Genomic DNA, 18,489 nt, shown 5'->3' with positions numbered 1-18,489 from the left:
CGTAACTTCTCTGGGACTCCAGTCACTGGTAAGGTTTTACTATCCACCCTTATCCTTATTGCCATTAATTAGAGTTATGAGGGTTGATGCATATTTAGAAAAGTTAGTATATATATTTTCCCTCTATTCATATTTATTATTTTTTAGTTTGAGGGCTACATTACAGTCTGGTTTTCTGCCAGTTGTTGAACGTTTTTGAATTGAGCAATATTTTTAGTCATCTTTATTACTTTCTAGGTTGCTAGAAAAAGGTAATAGATTTTGTAAGTGTGGTAATCCTAATAGACACCGTTGTCTTTTCTTTGTACGACATATGCCTAAAAACGTCCTCTTTTGTGGTTGGTTGGAAACGCCTTGTAATCGGCAGAAAGTGGAAAGGACTACAACGTTGGAATGGAATTTCATTTTTGCAAACGCTCATATTGTATTCAAGTAATAGAATTATGGATACATTTGTATAATTAGGGATGGCGCGAGCTGTTTATGACATTATAGGCAGTGCCCTACTCCACTACTGCTGCTGCTTACCTTAGCTGGCATGAGGTGGGAACAGCATTCTGTGCTCCTTTGAATGGGAGTGTGGTGCTTGGCTGTGACATCATAGCAAAGTGCCACATTCCCAGCCCATCATCAGCAATGAGGAGCAGTTCCTGGCAACTTCACATGAGCTTCGTGTCTTTATGCCACTGCGCTATGTGTGGGATTGCAGGGGCGTTAATACACGGTAGCCTTTACATTAGCGGTTTGGGAGAGATTTACTCGTGCTTATTCATTATTGTCCTCCCCTTCCTCTCCCCACCCATTATGGGATAATCCTAGCTTTCCTCCTGGCCTGTGTCATAGAGAGTATTCTCCCTGGATCCAGCAGGGCTTGCTTATTCTTTCCGATATTGCCCCACTCCACTCATTCCTCCCCTATATAGATGTCAGGGAATGATTTAATTTGCCCTTGCACTTTTTATGTCAATACTTAATATTGTGCAGCTTTTATCTTACTGTTAATCCTAATAGACAATTCAGGATGCGTACTCCTCTGGAGTCATTTTGCTTTTCATATTTGCCAGCAAGACGTCTTTTATCCATATATCGCCTTTTGATCTCATATGATGCCACACCATTTCAACTACATGAGTTGGCGTGGCATACCAACATGGGGGAGACCCTAGATCCTAAACACCTCGCTGCAGATCCTTTCTAATTTGGCATGGTCTGCTACCTCGATCTATAATTGGGAAAATGTTTTGAAAGTTTATTTAAGATGGTCTTTTGCCTCAGCGTTTGCACAGAATTTTTCCCTCCTCTTCCAAAATGTGTTGGCGAGGATGCAGACAGATTGGTACGTTTCACCACCATTCTGGACTTGCCCTAAACTTGCGCCCATATAGACTAACGTACATGCTTTGATAGTAACTTTTGAGAAAGCCGCTGGTCGAGGTGAAACGCGTTAAGCATAAGCTCCTGTATCTTGCGCTCACTGTTCATACAGAGCATAATTGCACTTTTGGACCAATCATCATTACTTAGGAGACATACCATTAAGGACGCACCACGCTGCCGGGTTGTGTCCTTGCTATCTATTTCAGCGGCACAGTGCACCACTCCGCCGGGCCGCGGCTAACGGAGATCTATTGGCACAGCTGTATACATCAGAGTCGGCGGAGAGACAAGCCGTGTAGTTTTTTACATACAGCTACATTAATGCTGGCAGGTGCAGCGGTCCCACTGCACTGCTGGAGATATACCCTTACGGTTGGTGCTTTGTCCTTGTGTCCTTTTGCTGAATGATATTAATAACATATTCAGTTTGGATTATTTCCAGCCTTTGTGGTTGGGGAACTATTTCAATCTGCGATTTTACAAGTGCTGCTGCTGTTGTACCTCAGCCACGTTTAACATTTTGCCGAGTCTGGCTTTCAATATATGACTTCCATCTCTCAGGATACTTTGTATTCAATTATCACAGCTATTAGGTGGTTATATTGTTGCAGTCCAGGAACAAACACATAAACCAAGTTGTTGCGGGTGAAAGTTTTTTGCACTAGTGCATATAGACTTTGTGGACTTGTGGACTATATACGTGTATACACATCTTTTATGTGTGATGCATATTTTTTACATGATGATAAAATGTGTTATAAGGAAATAATGATGTCTAGATATCCACATATGCTTATTTTTAACTGTTGCTTTTGATGTATATTTTTAACATATGTATTAAATACCAATATTTATTTACATTGAGTCCATTTGTGGTTGCAACGCTTTCCCACCTTCATTTTTATACTGGCATCACTAAGCCCTCAACTTCTACTCATTCTTCATTGTCTCTGACGATACCAGGATATCAAAACAAACACAAAAATGTATTTGGCATATACTAAACGCTGCAAAGAACTGTATTGCTCTAAATTGGAAATCCCCAGCTCTGACCACCCTTGCCTCAATTAAGGAGACTGTGTGGTTTACATACCTAATGGAGCATATCACCAGTATTGTTGACAATCAGTTGTCTGGATTTTCGGCCATATTGTCGCCGCGGTTGGTCTAACATGATGCTTCTCCTCCCCTTTTGCTAGGTCTATGACAGTAGACGCCTTTCACTTTATTTGAAACTTTAGCTGTTCTCTTGTGTGGGAATCATGCCCTCTCAATTTTTATTTGTATATCAGACTTATTTGTTTTGAAACTGATTTAATATATGCTGAATGGTGCATATTTGGTCTTTTATTGTATTTCAACATCACTTGAATGCTTGTACTATGTCTCTTTCACTCTTTATCCCGTCCCTCGTTTTCTTTCTGTACTCCTCCCTATGTATCTCAAAAACTCACAAATAAAAAGTTAATTTAATAATAAAAAAAATACTGGCAGAATTACAGTGTCACTCAATCAGGATTTCAGGTACCTCCTAACCACTGCCACTCTAGGTAACACCTAGATTTGCCTAATTGTAGCTCCACCACTGTTTAATATAATATTCCTTCTGCAGTGCTTTTATACCTTTTGTAACAACTGCTGCCAAACTATGTAAATGATAAATGATTTCAACAATTTCTGTTACTGACTTTGGCCCTCATTCAGAGCCGCTCGTTAGCGGCAGTACGCTCGTTCCGAGCGATGTTTGCACATCTGCGCATGCGTACGCTTTTTAGTACGCATGCGCGAACCAGTCAGTGCGGCCGAAAATCCTTTGTACGCTATATAGCGAGTGCCTGCTATTTTGAGTGACAGAATGAGGCGTATGTGGGTGGTAACAGGGGAAGGTGCTTGAAAATGGGGAGTGGAGATCCGAACGCAGGCGTGCTTAAAGGTCAAAACGGGCGTTTTATGGGTGTGTATATTTAAAACAGCAGCGTCATTGACCACGTTACTGGGTTATTTTATAGCCAGAACTGCACGCAAATTTGTGGTAGCAAACACCAACCACAAGAATAGCGAGCAGTTCATACGCTGGTCGATGTACTCGATTAATCTAATAAATAGCGGACATGACGTAGGATGCGTGCGGCCAGGGGGCGTTTTTAACAAATAAACGAGCGTATGTTTTGCTCGTTCGTTCAGACTTAGAGGTGTGAACACACTGCAATGTGCGTACGGATCATTTAAATAGCCACCCCTTGATTTTAAACGAACGACCGCAAATAGCGTGCGGCTCTGAATGAGGGCCTTTGTTCTTTGAGAACAATAGCTGTTGGGTGCGTGCAGAGAGAGGGACAAGAACCTTGTTGTTCAGGTAATCAAAACTGAGCGCTGTTTGTAACCAGTAAAATCAGAGAATTGTAATAGCTTATTCAGCATTTAAGCTAGGCACCAGTCTAGTAACCAGATGTTCAATCCTAAAGCCGCGTTTCCACCATGCGATGTTACTGAGCAATTGCACGATTACGACATCGTGCAATCGCTCAGTAATTGTGCACAAATCGGGCACTGTTATGTCGTAAACGACCAGCGATGCGTGCTCCCGCTGGTCGTTTCCAACATCAATTATCTACTGAACATGCTGGTCTTTCTCCCGATAATGACAGATTGCCCATGTTTAGAGATGATTGATGTGCCTACACTGAACGATCAATCGTTCAGTGTAGGCACTGCAGGGGAAAGGGGAACGACGGTATGATTACGATGTCGTAATCGTACCATCGTGCCGGTATCTGCTAGTAGATACGCGGCTTTAGGGGTCTATTTAGCAACAGTGACGATGTGGCCCAGAATATTACCGGGCAACATCGTCCCAATTTTTTTCATTTATTGAAATCTATGACTGCTATTCAGCAATATTTTCTGCAGGGACAATGGTTGCAGTAATATGCTCTCCCTGCGATGTTACAGAAGGCATTGTTATCGGTTTTCGAAAACAATACCTTCTGCGCATGCTCAGTTATGCACTTCCGAACAGTCTCCGCCCCTGCTTTGAGGTGACCGCGGAGGGGTAAGTTCAAATACAGCCTGTCCAAATTGATTGACATGTGTTCACAGCCTTTATATTAGTCTATATGTATATATACATTTTAAATATAATAGCACATAAATATAAATGTATACAGGCTAATATAAAGCCTGTATACACATGTCAATCAATTTTGGCAGGTGTTTGACAGGCTTTAGAGTGACTTACCTCCTGGCGGTCACCGCAAAGCAGGGACAGAGACTGGGTGGAGTTACAAGTTGCTGTAGGGACTTATGGGAAAATTTCCCTCTGTCCCTGCAGTTTTTGGGTAATTTAATGTATTTTCTTCCTATAACGCCATTCTGAGATGGCATTATATAAAGTAAAGATTTATCGAGTAATTTAGCACTTTTTGCTTTGCTGAATAGCAAAAAGCATTAAAGCACTGTAAAGATCAATGGCTGACCCCTACAGTGCTGTACTCTGTGAAATGGGAATAAATGGAGAAGATAATTGCGTTATCTTCTCCATTAACCCATTACTGAATAGTGGATTTACATAAAAATGCGGAAATTATAGTTTCCGTATTTTTTTATGTCAAAAAATCATTGCTGAATAGATCCTCACACAAGTTCCCATAGCACAACAAGCACAGGGAGAAAATTCAAAGTGCCTTGGGAATAGTTGGGTGAATGCACTTAGCAACCAGTAATTTTCCCTTGCACCCCATAGAGGTGTGAGGGTAAATTAGTGCTGCTGGACATATCTGGAGGTGCAATGGTTTAGATTGAATTCTTCCCATGGAGTTATCCTTGTTCATCATTAGCTATCTATAAATATTCCTGCATTGCAGACCTGTTAGCCCTCTTGTGTCTAATTGTATCATGGGGAGCGATTAAAGCGGGAATTAAACAGTGCCCGGAGGGAGCTCTCGGAGCTATTCAATTCACCGCAATGTTTACTCCGACGGGAAGCAGTTAAGTTGGAGAATGCCGGTTCTTGTGAATTAACCTTGGTGTTTAGTCGCTAGAATTGGCATTCTCTGACTAAAGTGCCAGCCGCGAGGCTGTTAGTGTCGCGCAAAGCCAGGAAACAGCCTCGGCACTTTAGTCGGATTTATCCTCGCACAATCAGGAGGGTGCAAGAAGAAATCATTAGTTCGAATAAACAACGCGCTGAATTGAATACTGTTGTGAGCTCCCTCCTGGCACTATTCAATTCCCACTGAATTGAATTGTTCCCATGGTGTCTAACACCTGATGTACAACTATTTGATTTTTGTATAGCTCTTTTCAAATTCAAATAATGTTCTTACTCTTTTGTTTCTGGATTTAACCTCAACAAAGTACTTAAATGTACATTAATTTTGTGAACACAGATCCTAGTTGAGAAATGACGTTTGTGCCTGGAGTAATAAATATCTACAAAAATAATCTAAAAAACACAGAAATACTTGTCTTGAGGACCTGACCATCTTTGTACCACTTCATGTCTGGTTCCAGAACTCCAGTTCAAACTATTGGGCCCAGTCTGTTTTGGCATGATAAAGTGAATTACCGCTAGAAATTAACATAAAACAAATTCAAAAACAGCAAAGTGAATTTATCAACCAGCCACTTTGGGAGCCTGGGGTGGCAACTCATATTGGCACCATTGTCATCCCTTATATACCATGACATCAGCATTTGCATGTTGTGTATACCTTATAATTTAACTATCATTATTTTTAAGCATTTTGTCTATCAACAAGCTAAATAACCTAATTGAGTTTATCAAGAAAATTTGCGTTTTCAATTCAAATTGATTAACCTTTAATTTTCTATCTCTCAAAGCTTGGTCTGAGGGAGTTGCTTCATAATAACCTAATTCCTGGATCTGACAAAATAAATAAAAATGGGAGTTTGAAAGGATCAATTGCTTTTCTTATTTGAACATAGACACCATCAATTGAAGATAGAGACAGTAGAGCACTACGGTATGTAAATATGTAAAACTCAGCATTGTTCAGAGATACATTCTTCCAGCAGACCAGTTTCTCTCCCCTGTTATTTATTTAAATTTTAAGTAGACATCAGTAGTGAAAGGTTGTGGTTATTTAGGTAAACCCCCAACTATTTTAAGTTCCGGTATGCATGACTTATAAGTTAGATAGGTAACTTCCAAACTTCTTTTTTTCTCAGAGTAGTGACACATTCTGTACCGTACTACACTGAGAGTGCTTACAACATGCAACAATCAGTGATTCACAGACTGGTAAATGTCTTGTATGATTAAGACTAAGATACTAAAAGAGTCTTATTTTTGGTATGAGTATATACAAGTTACCGATAAAAATTTGCTCTTAAGAGATTATTCTTTTAAACTGTTTACGCTTTGTACATGCAGTTCTGAAATGCACTTATAGGACTTAAATACTTATCCTGACACAATTTGTGTCTAAGCTAAATGTAAAATTTGTCTGGGGAAAAAACGAAAACCTTTTGCTAACCTTGCAGAATTGGCTACAAACGTGAGATGCAATCATATCTGCCTCGACAATAAATCTGCTTCCTTCCCCCTGTAAACAATGGCTCTGATTTTGAGTCACACGCTATCTGCACGCTATGCCGATGTTCACGTAGTTGAGCAACTACTGTTTGTGCAACTGTACATGCGAGAACATTTGTGAAAACTGCCTATGGCACAAAGTGTACGCACAAAGGTGCTGCTGCAAGCTGGTCAGACGGTGTCAAAAATGGGTGGAAAAGTGATGGGCGTTTCTGGAGGTGGCTAGTAGTGCACACAAAAGTGGCCCGTTCACTGGGTATGTTGTGGGAGTGTCGCTGGCGTGTCAGTGGTAGTAGCTGTGGTCACAGACACACAGCCACAAGCATAGGAGGCTTTTGATGGACAACTGATGGCGGCATATAATACCAATCGGTATTACAGTGTGCATGGATGCTGAAAGTGGGCGACTCAGTCCTTGCACATTCAGCCACATGGATGAACACAAGGGAAGGACTTTGTAGCGGCATCTGCATAGACTCGCCGGCGGGCGACCGCAAATAGACGGTGCTGCTGCGGGCGCTTTTCTGTGTGAATCAGAATCAATCTCAGTAGGAGCAGATGTGGCAGGAATACCACAGGAGGTTTGGGTTCACTGTGAGTACAAAGATGGTCAGAAACACAATACACACTTCATAACACATTAAAGTAAATGGCTGGAAAGTGTAGATAATAAGTACCCCTGTCCCATGCAGCCTGTTTAAAGCAAATCTAACAAGATGCAATTATAAATCTTTTTTTACTGTTTTAAAATCACACTAATAAATATATCAGCAACCTTCTCCTTCCCAAACTGAGCAGGAAACATGCTTAATTTCTTAAAAACAAGTGTTTAGTAGACTAAACAGCAGTTATATGATATTTGTATAATTATTATTACTATAATTTATTTATATTGCGCCATAAGTGTTTCACAGCGCCTTACAAAGTACATAAACAAATAAGTAACCAGCGACATACAATACAATACATGGACAAGGATAATAAACATTTCTATATTAGCGACCTTTACACCCACATAAGTAGCCAAGTGTTAGTTGCCCTAATAGGGAGTAAGAGATCAATGAAAATACAGTAGGGAGAAGCACAAGAGGGTAGAGGGCCCTGCTCAAAAGAGCTTACATTCTAAAACTAATTAGGTATGTCTTATGGCCCGTACACACGAGTCGATCAGACAACGATCAGATATCGTCCTGCATGTGCTGGATGTTCAATATCGATATAACATGCACCAACCGCCTAACGGCTTAACGTTAATCGCGGGTCCCTAGGTTGGCCTGCATGCACGGGCGATGGTCGATATCGACCATCCGTGTCCGCGCATCGACCATCATTTGGCTGGCCATTAGAAGGGTTGAAAAAAGAATGATATAAACGATCAAACGATAACGATATCATTATCGTTTATATCGTTCTTTTAAGTCGGACCGTGTGTATGCACCATTAGGCGAATCAGACGCAGCCATCAGCAGCAGCTCACAATTTGCACTAGGGCTCGAGTGCCTATATGTCACCCTATTCCAAGCAGGCACATTTGTGTTGTGTTAGCCCTTATACCCTTACTGTACTTTGGCACAGGGAACCGTAAGTAAAAAAAAGAGCACATTGCGAATTGGCACATATGCATACTTGAAAAAAAAAAATCATTGTAGATGAAAAACCTTCACTTGCATTTACGTCCCAAAAAATTATGTAAAATATTCCTCTATACAGATGCATTTTCTGACAACCTTTTGCTTTGTTTGGGTCATTTTTGTGTTAATGAACACCCTTTTTACACAATTTTTTTTTTTTTACTAAACTTTCTCAGGGTCTTTGTTTTAGATTTTAGGATAAATGCAATGAATATACACAGAAGTTGTTTTTTTTATCTAAATGTGTTAATGACGATGTATGCCATCACAACTTGGGTATTGTTGTTAAACTAACAGTAAATATCTTATGAAAAGTTTTTCAAATGTAATGAGCAAGGAGTTTGGTGTCACACTGCAATCATCTGCACCATTTGGTAACTATGTCTATCCTAATCTACAGCACCCATGTAAATGCCTACCCTATTACAAATCAGAGCCCTAACTAGACTATTTGGTGCCCTGTGCCAAAGAGTATTGGCGCCCCCCCCCCCCATTTCTAAATAGGGACATAAGGTAGTGCAACCGAAAAAGGGCGATGGCCTCATGGGGAAGGGCCAGGGAAGAGTTTGGGGAGGCCAGGAGATGCTGGGAATAAAGAAAAGAAAGCTACAAGTGAGAATGATAATAAACAGGAAAATTGACATACCCAAACACCTCCCCCTGCCCTGCGGTGCCCTGTGCACAGGTCGCACCACCCTAGTTACGGCCCTGCTAAAAATATATACTGACCTGGCTTACAGCATTTAGGTTGTAAGCTCGGGGCCAATGCAGGGTGTGGCAATCATAGACAAAGATAAATGTTTTTTTTAAATGTTCCTGTTCAACTTCCAGTAACACATCAAAAATGTCCTAGAGTGGCCCAGTCAAAGACAATACCTTAATCCCATGGAGAATCTTTGAAACATGAAAATCGCAATGCACCAAACTGATGACTTGAGCAATATTCCATAGAAGAATGAGCAGAAAACAATGGGAGTAAATACTTAAGTTACCATGGTCATCAACCTGGGATTTATGTAGGTGTAAATGGATCCACCCGGGTCCAGGGACCTGGGGATCCAACTCTGGTAGTATGCAGGGTTGACCAGGGTTCGTTCCCGTGTCACCCTGCAGTGTAAACTGTGCAATCCGGGTCACAATGACAGTTGCGCTTGGAGATGACATCATCTCCAAGTGTCCACAGCAACCAGGGTTGGGCCGGCCAGCACGGAACAGCGCACCCCACCCGCCCTCCCTGCCTCTGGACCGCTGCGGAGTGAGGTAAGAGGGTCGGGGAGGGGGAGGTAGGGGAAGAAGCGCTGCTCACCTGCGCAAGAGCCGGGTCAGTGCTAACCCGACTCCAGTGTGAACGGTGTAAAAGGGGTTTGTCCCGGGTCTGATCCGGGTTGGAAACGTGTTCCAAAACCCAGTCAGACCCGGGATTTTAGGATAAAAGGGGTATTATTTGTCTACCATCTTCTGTTGAAGCTTCCCTCCTATCTGACTTATTCACTGATTATTATTGCCAGTAGCAGGAATGACAGGAACAAGCACAGTGAGCTATAACCTGAAATGTGAAAGGGTTCACAGCTTTAACCCTCAAAAACCTATTAATACTGTGTAGGATTTTTTTTTTCTTTACAAAGCCTTTAATTGTATTACACAGCTTACAGATAATATAAATGACAAACAATACAAATATATGACAATCATTTGTAAGATTAGTTTATATTTAGTTTACGATGAATTTCGTGGTCACAGCATGGTCAAACCCGATGCTTGTAGCTGCGGGAAGTACTAATGGGCACCTGAATGGAGAAACAAGTGAATAGCTCCGTCGGGCGCCTATGCGTATAGATTGCCAGCAGGGGATATCTACGACAATTGAATCGTCCCCTATGTTACAGATAATCGTCATTGCAAATCTTATGTCAGATAACATGTAAATCCAAATACAAATCAGGATTTGGGAATCAAATATATCAAATTTAAAATATTGTATTAACGCAGTTCAGGTTTGAATTGAAGAGAATTTGTGGAAGAAATGGACATATGGACCTATTTATTAATTAATTAACGAAAAACCCTTTTACTTGCAAGTGTTTTCCCAGGGAGAATGCCTTCTTCCAATCTACCAAATCCACCATGCCTTTGATAGCTATCGCTGGATATTGAGATCATAGGTAAGCAAATTTTGGAATAGGAGTAATGGTGCGTACATATGGTACGATAAAAATGCACGATGATAACGTTATTGACCATATCGTAATCGTTCAGATCGTTAATTTTTTGGTGCCCAACGACCAACGATGTGCAGGCAGTTATGGTCGATAACGATATCGACCATCGCCTGTGCATGCAGGCCAACATGGTCGATATCGACCAGGATACATAGGGACCCGCAATCGTTGGTGGTGTGCTGGATGGACGATAACGATCATCCAGCACACCGGGAAGGTGCAGGACGATCGTTATCGCTGACTGATCATACCGTGTGTACGCACCATAAGCAGTAGGAAAAAGTGATTATTATTTAAACAATTTAAATATTTGTTTATATTTATTCTTCATATATGTTCCTATTTTTTTTGTAAGTGGAACTGGAAGTCCAAGTACGCATTTCACTTTTTGTTGTTGTATATATAGACTAGAGAAGAGTGTCTGTATGCTAATACCGGTGTTCATCACGGTTACATGTCCATGGCATTTATGCAACAGTTTTTTTGTTTTTTAATGGATTTGTTGTGTTGCAGTTTGGTGTAACCCAAGGACTTCAGCAGGAAAAAGCTGTTCTGTGAAAATCTACCTTATATCTGTATAATTGTTATTGATCACTTAAAATGAGCCATATTGACCGTACATTTTGTTTGCTGAGATTTTACGGATTTACGAAATTTGATATTCAAATTGATACAAGAATGATCCTAATGTAAAGCTCCAAGTAACATAAACTGCTGCTTTAATTATTAGTCACTGACCTTTCATTTTGCCTTTTAAGTGTTTTTAAAAGCAATTTAATGATATATTGTGCACCGTTTTTTTTTTTTCTTGGAGAAGTGTTGCCATAGCAATGCTTATTCAGACTAGAAACAATGAATACTGCCTGACTTTTTATCCTACACAACAAGTGCCACTCCATCTCCAATCATGTTGTCAGCAATGAAAATGTAAGTCATTTTGCAGCTATGGAAGAAGCTTTTATACACAATGTAAAATCAGTTTATTTACTTATGTTTGTGCATCAGGTGTAATGCTAAGATAAAATAAATCTGTCTGCCACTTGGGTTTGCTAGGAAGCAGTGTCCCACTCAATGGTGTTCATTAAATTTTTGTGTGTGTCTTGCAACCTTTTGTTTAATATAAAAGAGGATGTGATAATGGATAGATGGGTAGGAGACCTAATTTGGCTCTACACAATCCCTACAGTATATCATGGTCATTTTAAAAATGAAGATCTCTTTTCTTGAATGTAGATACAATGTTTTTTTTATTGTTCCATCTTATATTCCTCCATTGCCACTGATGTAAGTTAATTACATATCTTACATTTATTATAATTTTGTTCATATAATCAATATAATGCTCAGCATGTCTTACTGCATTTTACTTGTAAATATAAGGTCTACAGTTGGGTACACACTAGACGATGTGTATAACCAGCGACAGCAGATGCAACGGCATGATATATTGGGTGGTCCGTACACACTGCACGATCTGGTGTACGAACGCCCGATATAACGTTCTCCCGCCACATCTAGAAGCATTGTGTCGGCCACCGGATCGTCTGATCTGCCATGCATGCACAGCAGATCAGAAGACCCGTGCATAAGGCCGCCCACTGCTACTTTGTCATATTTGTCCAAAATCTGTCTAATGTCGCTCTTCTGCGGAAACATCGGTAACATCGACGCACCTCTGCCGGTCATGCAGCATGTAAGGCAAGTCTGACCAGCCACAAACACTGCAGCTCTACTCACACGCAGACAGCTCTCATGCTATGAATGCAATCACAATGGCTAATTTATGCACGCCCATGAAACAGTGTTCAAACGGTCAGACTCGCCAGCGTTTTCCTAACCACCCCCCAGTTACCTATCCCAAATTCTGACCACATGACACTCGCTTTGCGAATGGATCCACTGTGCATGCGTAGTTGCAAAGCAATTGTAATGTGTGCGCAATGGCAAATAATCACTTGATCTGCATAAATATCAGCATTGCGTCCACTGCTGAATCAGGCACTGAGCGATGTGGCCGATGTATCGTTCTGATCTGCTTCAAAACTATATATATGTCAGAGATATAGCTTAGTGCAGGGGTCCTCAACTGGTGACCCATGGAGTTGTTTTGTGCAATATATAGGAGGCATTGGAGGTTTTCTCTGTGCAGTATGACAGGCAGTGGAGTTTATGTTTGTGCTATTTATCATTAAAAGTGTTGATATTTCTTTATGTTATGTTACTAGATATGGGATGGGGTTTGTGCAGTGCCTGTCTGCCAGTGGGGAGTGGTGATGTCCTCTGCAATCATTGGAAGATGCAGTCTAATATACCTATCTCGGTGAACCTATAAATACCAATACCCAAATTTCAATCTGTGCCCCCTTAGTATTAGGAATAAATAACTTGCGCTCATTATTATTTAAAATGTAATAACAAGGGAAAGGGGAGCAAGGGAGAACCTAAGCACTGGTAAGACAAAATAAATCACAATATGATACTACAAACTGAGTCGTAGATTACCCACTATTCCAGATAAATGTAATGGTGTATTTTTTTATCACTCAAATCACAGATGTGGGGTGCACCCCTGAGAGTAAATGTTAGACAGAGCAAAATTTGGAGAAAAGGAACTTTTTTTGGGGACACTTATATGTTATATAAAAACTTCACTTTTATTAATCCATTTAAAATTTCTAAATATTCAGACCAACATACAAGAGTAAATACAATAGAGCTCAATATTGGCTAAACAAGAAGCAACAAGAATATTGTCAGCAATGTGATTCAATATCAGAAGTTCAAATACTTCAATTATGTAGCAGCGAACACAATCACACAGAACATTACAGAAATCTGCGCCGATCATCATATGGTGTACAATTTGCAGAATCTTTTTAGACTAAGGGGTATATTTATCAAAGTTTGATTTTACTTTTGATTTGATGTTCGATTTAGCTCACCTCAAATCAAATCAAATCGAATGTACAAATCCTTCATCAAATCCTACATTTACTAAAATTACATTTTAGAACCCTTTTCTAAATCGGCTTCGATTTGGTTTCATTTTGAACAGTGATTTGATGTTCGATTTTTCATGTTCATGTACAAATCGAACACCAAATCCCACTTAAAAAGAACTTCAAATCCCAAAATGAATAGACCTGCTTCATGCTTTAATTTTTAGCATGAGCAGGTCTGATTGACACAGATGCATGCATACATATGTAAGATGCATGCATGTATCTTACTGTACAAAGCTTGTTAAGTGTTAATTTTTATAAAAAAAATGACGTGGGGTCCCCTACTATAAGCACAACCAGCCCCGAAATTTTCATAGCCAGTCCTGGTTGTGTAAGTATAGGGGAAAATCTGCGTAGGGTTCCCCTGTACTTAGTGCAACCAGCATCAGGCTCTGAGCCGGCCCTGGTTCTGGAATTACAGGGGGAAAAAAGGGCACGGTTTCCCTGTAATTTGCAAAAGCAGCACCGGACCCTCTCTAGTGGGTGGGGGGGGGGGCATGGTCCTACACAGTGTTAATACTATACTTTTACTGTCAGGTGCTTTCAGATATTTAATACAGCCATTTTCCTGGATTTTGAAAATGGTCTCGGCCTCTTTCCTGTGAACATGTTTGTTGTTACATGTTATGGAGAAAAATTATGAAGGGGAAAATGGCAGTTCTACAGTTCATTAACAGCTTTGCACTCTGGACTTTTGCTATTTAGGACCATATTCAATTAGGCTGCGAAAAGCTGTTTTCGACAATACTTTATCGCTGACGACGTCATTTTCGCAGTTTTCACTTATACCCGTATACAATTTTTCCGACTGTTCGCTGGTGTGAAAAGTCAATGCATCAGACCCTGCGAAAAAGTATCACCTATGAATAGGTGACAAAAAGAATTGCAGAATTGGGGTTTTGGGGTACAAACTTCCAAAAACCACCCTGCACCCCTTGGACAGTCCCCCAAAGGTAATCTGTGTAAAAAGTATCATAGGACATCCCAAAAAAGGTGCTTTCATTTTGGGGGCAAAAAAATAAAAGTTGGGGGACAAACTTCTAAACTAGCGAAATAGACTCAGGGGGGTCCCCAAGTATGCGACAGGTGTTTTTTTAATTGCGGGTGGTTGCGGCAGGTGGATTTTTCAAGTTTTTTCAAAGTTCACTTTAGCCACTTTAAAATATGCTTGCACCACTTTTCATGTACCCCAAATTTGATTGAACTACTTATTTTGGCAAAAAAAAGCTGCTAAATGCTATTCTTCACCACTTTCTTAAAAATGCAAAACAGCAGCTATTGAGACCGTTTATACAGACCCAACATACCTTTAGCAGGGCTATTCGGGGGTACCCATAGTGAACCCCCATGTCAGAGCATCTTTTGGGGGTTGTCAGGCTGATTTTCTTTTTCACAGAGTCCCGTTTTTGCCAATTTGGAATTGAATACGGGGACAAGCGCAATACTTTTTTGACCCTGAAACCAGCGATGACGGCGAAAAGTCCGGCAACTGACTTTTCATTCCAAATTGAATATGCCCCTTACACACTCTACTGTGGTACTCTATCTATCTATCTATCTATCTATCTATCTATCTATCTATCTATCTATCTATCTATCTATCTATCGGTAACAGGTGACGCTCTGAAAAATCCCTATAAAAATAATGCATCGGCACACTATGACCATTGTGCAGTGTGTGTTTTTTTTAGGGTGTTTCTTTATCTCATTTAGACTACGATGGATTACAAAAATAATCATCCATAACATAAAGAAGTCCCAGGAGTCCGCCAAGCCCTTTTCCTAGGACTTGTCCACTATCATAACTAAGTACTCGAAGATGGATTGAAGTAGATTGGTGGGCAGTGGTTCCCAAACTTTTTGGAATCACGGTGCCCTAGAGTATCAGCATTGTTTTCACGACACCCCTAAGCCAAAAGTTTGCTATTGAGAGATTCAGAAACAATGTAGTAAACTAGTAAAGTGAAGTAAATTGTGCTTACCTGTCATCCTTAGGTTCAGTTATGTGGTGGTGGACAGGTTTGCACTTCTGTTTGTCCACATATTTACATTACATTGAACATAAAGAATTTGATTTGGTGTTGGACCACCATCCTGACGCACCCCTGCAAGTGTCCCAAGGCACCCCAGGGTGCCACGGCACACAGTTTGGGAACCACTGGACTAAGGAATAATCGGGTGGAAATTAACTTTGATAGGTGGGTTCTATCAATGACCTGAAGATGTCTGTGAGCCATATCCACGTAACAATTGTCCATGTCAGCTGGATATTCTTCTTATAGCCACCAGCACACAGACCACTTCAGGTCATTAATTGCCAGAACCCATCTCTCATGTGGGGTACACACTTTGTCAACCGACTGTCCCTGTGCATACACACTTACCAATCAACCTACCAATATTTCTGGCCATAGGAAGCAGAATTGACGTCATTTTCACTGCTTCCTGTGGCCGGCATATGGGTGGGTCGGCTGTGTGTACACACCGACAGATGTGAACGATATACCTGCAAAATATATTGCATCTGCAGTGCTGCACAACCGACGGGATATATCTGTGAACAACGATGTTCACAGATACATCGGGTGTACACACGAGCTGACGGTCAGGACTATATATAGTTTGTCAGTTATACGATGTATTGCCCTGTGTGTACCCAGCATTAGAGCTGAATTCAATTAGACGCAGTAAACTCTGGGTGCAATCCCTCTAGTCACAGTGTTCAATGATATAGTCATCATTCTAGGTCTGGTGCAGTGCAGGGCATAGGACCATAAAAAGGGCACTAGCCTTTAATTTCAGCAATTAAAGGGTGATAATGTTTTTGGGGTGCATAAAAATACATGTAAGGTAATTTTTGTGTCAATTTAAGCCTTTTTTAAAAATTTGTCAAAATACACCTTTAACTTCCATCTTCAAGTGGGTACGAACAAAATCTGCATTAATTCCTATGGAGAGTCAATGGGGGTTAACGCACGAGTCTAATTGACTACCAAAAACTTGCATCCACTCGCATTAACCTGCAGAAACAATGTGTCCTACTCGTTACTTAAAATGATGGAAACTATTATATGATACCTCCTCTATCATAGATAAATGATAATATATTCACCTAGTTCTTCAAATGGTTGGAACTTATTCACTGGTATAGAAAACATCTACCATTTCCATTTACCTGTACCCATGAGAAACCACTTTCTTTGAGGAAACCACTCTCTTTAATATATGGCAGTGTGTTCAACTGGGCATCATGTGATGTCCGGCAGCACACCGCTCAAAATTAATTTCCATCCCTAAAGATCTCCCTCCCTCTATTTACTGAATAGGTTGAAACCTGTATGCAGGTATGTTTTGAAGATCACTTTAAAGTGTAAGTAATTTGCTCAGCATCTGTTTTTTATCTTCACATTAATGTCATGATGTACAATCCCAGCTCTCAGTTCTCATCCAGAATACTCAGTTAAAAAGCATAGTTAACGCAATGTGTTCATGCAAAACTTGGTCTCAGCTACATGAGATTCACAGCCAAATGTTCTATTCTGTTCAAACTGTGAGAGAATTCTTTCATTTAGCAGATGGCAGATTTCTGCCTTTCCTTTTTTTTTTTTTAATTTCAAAAGCAAGAAAATGTAGCGTTCCCGCTAGGCTGTTTTAGCGGGGCGCGCTGCCCTCACAGCTTGCAGGTGCCGTCTTCACCCGCGGGTCGCAGTGTCCCGCGGGTGGGGAAATGTGCGGTGACCCGGTCACCGCCGGAGAATAGACGCCGGGCGCATGCGCCCAACATCTATTATCCCTGTCGGCAGCGCTTGGGGGCTGCCCGGCGTGTCCGTAAGTGCCGGGCACGCCCCCAAGAGTGACGAAAAGGGGATGCGTCTTATAGACGCCCCCTTTTTCAATGGCCACGCCCCCTGTTTGGGCGCACGCACAGAAGTGCCCTCTCTAGCTCCGGTGCCCTGCCTGCTGCCGGAGCTAGAGTGAACACTAAAATGTATATAGGAGAACTCCTAGACATAGCAATATTTACTGTCCTTTTGTTTAATGTGTTAAAAAAGACACAATGACGCATGCTACTCTATCCTTTTTTAAATTCATACACAATTATAAGCCATTACGTTCCCTAAACTAGAGTCATTCCAGTGGTGGAACTAGAGAGTGGTGGGCCCAGGTGCAAGAATATGCTTTGAGCCCCCTTATGTAGTGCCCCCATTAGTGTTCCCCTATGCAGTGCCCCCAGTAGTGGTCCCCCTATGCAGTGCCCCCAGTAGTGGTCCCCCCTGTGCAGTTCTCCCAGTAGTGCCCCTTATACAGTGTCCCCAGAAGTGGTCCCCCATATGCATTGCCCCTAGCAGTGGCGTAACTAGGTCAGGGCGAGCGAGGCACGTGCCCTGGGCGCCGTGGGGACCGGTGGCGCGTGGGGGGCCACCACCGGCCATGGTACCGGCCCGCCCTAGTTAGCCAGTGTAGCGCCGACAGCAGTGAGTGCGGTCAGCACTACACATTTACACATTACCAGCGCTAGGCTTCCAGCGCCGGTCCTGTGCTGCACAGCCGAGCCCCTTCCCTCCCCCTGAGCGCTTGCCCAATAGCGCCAGGAGGATGGTGGCAGGCGGGCGTGCTCAGTTTGTGCTAACACACACATCACCGCCAGCGCTGGCGGTGATGTGTGTGCTAAACAGCAGCCAATGAGAGTCAGACAGACGCTC

The sequence above is a fragment of the Taudactylus pleione genome, unplaced genomic scaffold, assembly GCF_031769625.1.
Source record: "Taudactylus pleione unplaced genomic scaffold, aTauple2 ptg000374l, whole genome shotgun sequence".
Lineage (NCBI taxonomy): Eukaryota > Metazoa > Chordata > Amphibia > Anura > Myobatrachidae > Taudactylus > Taudactylus pleione.
This window is presented reverse-complemented; position numbering follows the sequence as displayed.